This window comes from Hemicordylus capensis, chromosome 1, assembly GCF_027244095.1.
Source record: "Hemicordylus capensis ecotype Gifberg chromosome 1, rHemCap1.1.pri, whole genome shotgun sequence".
In the NCBI taxonomy this organism is placed as follows: domain Eukaryota; kingdom Metazoa; phylum Chordata; class Lepidosauria; order Squamata; family Cordylidae; genus Hemicordylus; species Hemicordylus capensis.
This window is the reverse complement of record NC_069657.1, coordinates 142,860,666-142,867,049: the sequence shown is the minus strand read 5'-3', so window position 1 is coordinate 142,867,049 and position 6,384 is coordinate 142,860,666. Positions and strand designations below refer to the sequence as shown.

At 47.5% G+C, this 6,384-nt stretch overlaps 1 long non-coding RNA gene across 1 annotated transcript; it reads left to right on the top strand.

Annotated features, from left to right (window-relative positions):
• The first annotated feature begins 214 nt into the window (after positions 1-214).
• LOC128341473 (uncharacterized) lies at positions 215-3,419 on the top strand. Its single transcript, XR_008314422.1, has 3 exons — positions 215-295; positions 1,033-1,159; positions 2,747-3,419. It is a non-coding gene; the product is annotated as an uncharacterized LOC128341473 (long non-coding RNA).
• The last annotated feature ends 2,965 nt before the right edge of the window (positions 3,420-6,384 follow it).

Sequence of the window (6,384 nt, the reverse complement as noted above, 5' to 3'; positions counted from 1 at the left end):
GGGGGGGACCGATGAGATCCACTGTGTGTCATGCTCCAAACAGGTGACATCCTTCCTCAGTGGGGCTGCTTTAGCATACCTCCCCCACCGACATTTGGACACAGCCTCAGCTGTGACATGACACATGTTATTTCCCTCCGCTACAGGAAACAGGTGTTCCCATTGCGAAGAGAAACAGTTAATGGCTTTAAATGCTGTTGAAAGAAGTGGGGGCTGGTGTGCCTGACCATAAAAGAGGAGTCCGAATGAGGATATGGCTAGGGATCGATTGTGCTGCCTTGCCATGGACTTCCAGGTATTGTGTATTGTCCCGGCATCATTCAGGTGGTTGTGCTCTCTGGACGGCTGCCCCATGCCTTTCTCCTCCACATGGTGACAAGCAGCCAGCCCCCGCTCCTCCACCCACACCTCTTGCTAGGCGGATGCTTGCCCAAAGTTGCTCTGTGCTTTTGTTAAAAATAGGCATTTCTGCGGTATAGATGAGGCTGTTGTGTGTGGTACGCTCCACAGTGCTGGTTTAGCTTCAGGGATGAGTGACTCTGGCTGAAATCCCTGTGCACCTGTGGAGCTTATTGGTGTGCAGGGCTGGCCTTAGGAGTCACCAAGGGCACCTAACTGAAGGGGTCACCAAGCGGAGCATAGTGGCTTGCTGCTTCTTGCGTGTACTGTCTGCCATGAGCTAGAGGTGGTGGTGGGGGACATGGATAAACCCACCGGGTGTGTGCGTTGAAGGAATTCCTTGCCCGGGGCACTGCTTATCCTAGGGTTGACTCTGCTAGGCTGGCTTTGGTCAGTTCAGGGTTCCTTAGCTGCAGCCTGCCTTTCACATTGTTTGGTTTCAGTTCAGTTGTGACCAGAGTTGTTCTGGTTTGACTGCAGTTCCAGCCAATAAAGTTCCACTAAACAGCTTGCCATGCTTGGTTCCATTGATTTAAAAATAATTTTAAAACATCCATATTTACATTACTGATTGGTAAAGTGGGGTGCAACAAAGCCAATTAAAGGCTTCTGCTCTTGGACTCCTTCCCGCAGGAGCCAAATCACAGACTCTGCCCTGCCTGCTCTTGAAGATGGCAGAGTACATAAGCTGGACAAACCCAAGATGCGTGCTGGTTGGTTGATGTCCTCCTGGATCATCATCCAGGTAGAATGATGAACAGTAAGTGAACATTTAATCACATTTTTATTCTGAACATATAACTCCACACACAGAGAACTTAAAACGTTCTGTTGGGTTTTTGGGTCTTGCTCCCATTTGACTGCACTTGACACTTTCAACCCTGAATAGCTCAGGGTTTGTTTTGTTTCAGGGAAATGAGTGCTTTGGCCTGGCTTTTGGTTCAGGTTCAAACCTGGGTTGACTCCTTCAGGGCTGTCTGAAGGGTGGCTGGGGGGAAGCAGTTGCCCAAGGGTCTGCCCGGCAGTGCAGCAAAGAGACCCTTTTAGTTCCAGCAGAGTCAAACAATATTGATTCATCATGGGAGCTCCCCGGTCACAAACGATCCCCCTCTCCCTGTACTGAGCCCTGCAGCACAAGCTAGAGACAGGCAGCCCCAGACTCCCTCACCAGAAAGCCCCCTGTGAGACTGGAAAGCACGTCCACACAAACACGAATTGGCCCATTCCTACACACACTGCGTATCTGTGTGCTGTATTGCAAACTGCTCTGTATGGTCCCCAGATGCTTTGGGATGACTTTTCATTGGTCCCAAAGGGCTGCAGTGGGCACAAAAGCCCCAACATACGTATGGAAGACCACCCATGGCCCTTTGCCAGGTGGTGGTGGTGGTGGGGTGGGGTTAAGCTAGGAAGGAGCACAACTCTATGCATAGGTACTCAGAAGTAGGGCCCACTGTGTTCAGTGGGCCTTATTCGCAGGTACGTATGTGAAAGATTGTAGCCTGGTGCTTTTTGTAAAGAACGTTTAAAAAGAAAAATGTAAAGAGAGAAGGGTTTTTGTGGCTGGAGAACGTAATATGGCAAGAAAGGTTCAAGCCAACCCTACCCGCCCAAGAAACACAGGAACTGCCAAACTGGGTTAATGTTGTCCATTCCTGTGGTTCATCCCCAGTCTTTGGTCACTAGAGGTACATTGCCTCTGAACATGCAGGTTCATTTACTTAACAGTAGCCAATAGTAATTGAGAATCTTTATGCATTTATCTATAAGAAATTTGACTCTTGCCTTATATTCAGGGAGGCATGGACAGTCAGTACTGAATTAACGGAGAGCCAGAGTGGGAGGGGCAGAAAATTTTGCCCCTCCTCAAATTCTGCCGCCGCTCTCTGTGGGCAGTGACAGCTGTAGCAAGGGTAGAGTGGGCGAGGAGAAAGTCCCCCCACACACACTTTTTACCTTTTTTGTTTAAGGTAAAAGGGCACCTATGGGTGGCAAAAAGCTTAATCCACCCCTGTGGACAGTTAGTGTCTTGATTGGGGATACAGGGGCGTAGCTAGGGGAGAGGGGGCCCATGTTCTCCCCTCTCCCCAGCGGCCCCTTGGAGTGAAGGAGATAATTACGAAAATAGGGAGGGGTGGAGCTGGGGGCCCCTCACGAGGTGGGCCCCCTGGGTTCTTTGTACCTATCTGCTGAATTATAGCAACACCTCTGTTGAGATGTAAACCTCAGCCTACCTACTCAACCTACCTACTTAACCTACTCATCCTCAACCTACCTATTCAACCTTTAGTAAACCTACTAAAACAAATATGAGAACACCACTAATCCAAATTGTTCTTTGTTACAGCAGCACTTCCAGAGACTGCAGGGCAGGCATGCAAGTATACTTTCAAAGAGCTTGCATGATGCTGCACAACAGCGCCATCTGGCATCACTTTTATGACAAGTTTCCGGTGCAGCCTGAAGGGAGGAGGCTGTAATTTAACAGCATGAACTGCAAACTATCCAGCTGTAGCTATTTAACAGATATGATATCTGCTTTTTTGGTCTGTGTGCAAGTTACTGCTATACCACATCCTGGAATTTATCAGTCTAACCAGTACTGGCCAGCACACAGACATTATGCTTGACCAAGACTACTGGATTTTGAAATTCTGGATATTTTCGTGATTGGGGGTAGTAAGTGATGTGTGTTGTGAACATAAAAATGTAAACATTTATAATATCTCTGCGTGAAATATGCATTCTAATGTGTGTGGAAATGGTGACCGACATACCACACAACAGTACATCAGCCCAGTAACATTACATGCATACCAGTTGCGCAACTGAGCAAACACAAAAATTGTGCAAATGATATTACACAAGAGTAAACCCACTGGAAATGGAAAGTGCTTGGTATACAAGGGGCCCACCCATTCAGATTACACATGTCTGTCTGCACTTATGACTTCTTGTGTTCCCACTTTGAATGATGTTGCTGAAATGGGAGGAAATCGTTCTTTTTGATACAGGAAAGAATGCATTGCTGGACAACTTTGCAGCATGGTTGCAGCTGTGATGGTGTACAGTTGACTTTGTTTGCCATCCTACTTCTGATTATGGCCTAGATCTTGCTGAGGTGATCATCCTATGTGTGGAATGCATCAATTCAGAATGCAGGCCGAGACCCACTTTGAATGGTTCTCTATTCATACAAGTTTCTTGTAATTAAGCAAACAGATATCACTCAGGGAGGAACATAGGAAGCTTCCATAAACTGAGTCAGACCATTGGTCTATCTCGCTCAGTATTGTCTGCACAGCCTGGCAGCAGCTTCTCCAAGATTGCAGACAGGAGTCTCTCTCAGCCCTCTCTTGGCAATGCCAGGGAGGGAACTTGGAACCTTCTGCATGCAAGCATGCGGCTGCTCTTCCCACAACGGCCCCAATCCCCTAGAGGGAATATCTTACAGTGTTCCCATTCATATACAACCAGGGAAGACCCTGCTTAGCAAAGAGGACAAGTCATGCTTGCTACCAGCAGACCAGCTCTCCTGGTCTAGAGTGCTAGCCCTTTCCATGTGGTGGGTTTTTTTGTATGGAGGATCATGAAGTCATGTGAGGTCTCACCTACAATCTGAGGTGATACAGCCCAGACACAGGTTTTGGGGCAGAGCTGTACTAGTGCACATGGGTTCAAAGAACCCGTGCTGAGCTGTCTCTGGGGCCACCTCTGACTCCTTCTGGGTCCGCCTTGCTCGCCCCTTCTCTCCCCGCTGAGTGGCCAGCATGGCACTTGGCTACTGTGCCAATCACTCAAGTGGCCATCATGCAGGCGTGGTAGCCAGCTGAGCAGCTGGGACAGGGGAAGCCTCCCTACAGCCTGCTGGGTCAGGGAGGAGGCCACCAGGCTGGGGGATTCTGGGTGCCTGCAGTGGCAAGCCACGGGGAGAAGGGGCAAGTGAGGTGGCCCCAGAGGGAGATGAGGTGAGGAGTGCGCCATCATCTCCAGCAGGTGGGCTGCTGTAACTTGAACACAGGCCGTCTATGCCCTCCCTAGGCCACTGACAGGTTTACCAGCTCAGTGAAACCAGGCCCATATCTGTGCAGATGGTAATTGACCCGATAGAAGTATAGTGCGGAATGGCAAGGTGGTTAAATATAGCACAGTCTGATGTGGATCAGACTATAGATCTGTGTCAGGGAAGATCTACCTATAATTCCATGGGGATCCCAATAAGCAATTATCATGATGGGGTTGAGGGGGACGAGGTTTTCTGAATCTAGCCTTGTGGTTTCATAAGCAAACACTGTGGCAGGCGTGTTCACTGGTAAAACTGCACGGTGATGGATTATGTTTTCCTAGAATGTTCTAAGATTAGTCAAGCGTCCAGACCACTTTTCATCTCTCTCTGTCTCTGAACTCATTTTGGAGTTCTGTTACACACTGTACCCCCATAACTCATCTTTATGAGTTTTAGGAGGATGGGAGCTGTGAAAGACCTTGATTCCTGCTCTACTCTGCACTTGTGAAACTGATTTGCTTTTGAAGACAAAGAGGGAAACTAAGGCTTGTCGACACTGCAGACATGAGCAATTAAGCTCAGCCAAGCTTGTGTCCTTCAAGGAAGCCTTTGAATTGCTTTGACTTTCATAAGAGGACTCTAGAATAAATAAAAATATGTGCTGTAGCTTTAAGGCATTGTTGCCTGTATGGGCATGATGATTTGTCCTTGATAACGTGGAACTGATATTATTTAGTTTGCACTCCCCTGTTCCAGCCTACACACAATTTCCTGAAGAGGTAGTTACTCACAAGGCAGCACTTAGGCAGCTCTAGCCAAATGCCAGTACTCTCCTGAAATCTGATGCATGTTTACTAGGGAGTAATTCCCATCCAACATCCAGGGGGCTTACTCCATGGACAGAGGTGCACCTAGGTAATTTTGGAGCCTGGATCTAAAGGCCTTTGGAGGGCCCCCCTCCCCTGCAAATTAAGCATCATCATACTCTGCTGGGTGACCACACCACCTGGGACAGACTAAAGAGGATTTGGGGGCCCCTGGGGGCTGTGGAGGTCCTGGACCTCAGCCCAGAAGTCCAGCAATAAGACTGCCTCTGTCCATGGAACATGTGTGCATAAAGATTAGGGCCTAAAACCAGAAGGGAACTGCTTTATCTGTCCATAATGAATTCAGCATCAGAGGCACTGCTCTGGATGCCTTAGTTTAAAAAAATGATGGCCATCCATTAAGAGCAGGGTCTTTTCAGTCATGGCATCAGTCTTGTGGAATGCTCCCCTACCCACCCCAGTAAGCCCACCAAACCCAGACTTTATATGTGTCTATAAAGTATAGAGGTGTAGCAAGACATTTTTTATTGCGGGAGCAGAGATAAGCACTGGAGGGGCAGGCGGTTTGGGTCACCATAAAAGGGGGTTTCTTGTAAAAAATGTTGACGGGAGGTGCTGACAAAAATGAGCCCCAATTCATATTATAATGCATTTTAAGTAGAAAGTATGATTTTGTGAAATGTAAAAGAAATCAAGTCAATTAAGAAGAATCAGAATTGTAACATACCTTGATTCCTGCTCTACTCTGCACTTGTGAAACTGATTTGCTTTTGAAGACGAAGATGAAAACTACTGCTACTACTACTACGAATATCTATATACCACTCTTCAACCAAAGTTCTCAAAGTTGTTTACAAAGAAAAATAAATAATACTGTACATAAATGAGATGGCTCCCTGTCCCCAAAGAGCTCACATTCTAGAAAGAAACACAAGGCAGATACCAGCAGCAATAGCCACAGGAGGCATGCTGTGCTGGGGCTGGATAGGGCCAGTTGCTCTCCACCTTTAAAAGGTGTCTCTTTGCTCAGTTACCAGAGGTAACTAAGGGGAAACGAAGGTTTGTCGATGCGGCAATATTTTCCATATATGGAACAGTTGAGCTGTGTACACTCAATAAGAGTGATCAGCAGTCTGCCTCTGCACTTGGAAA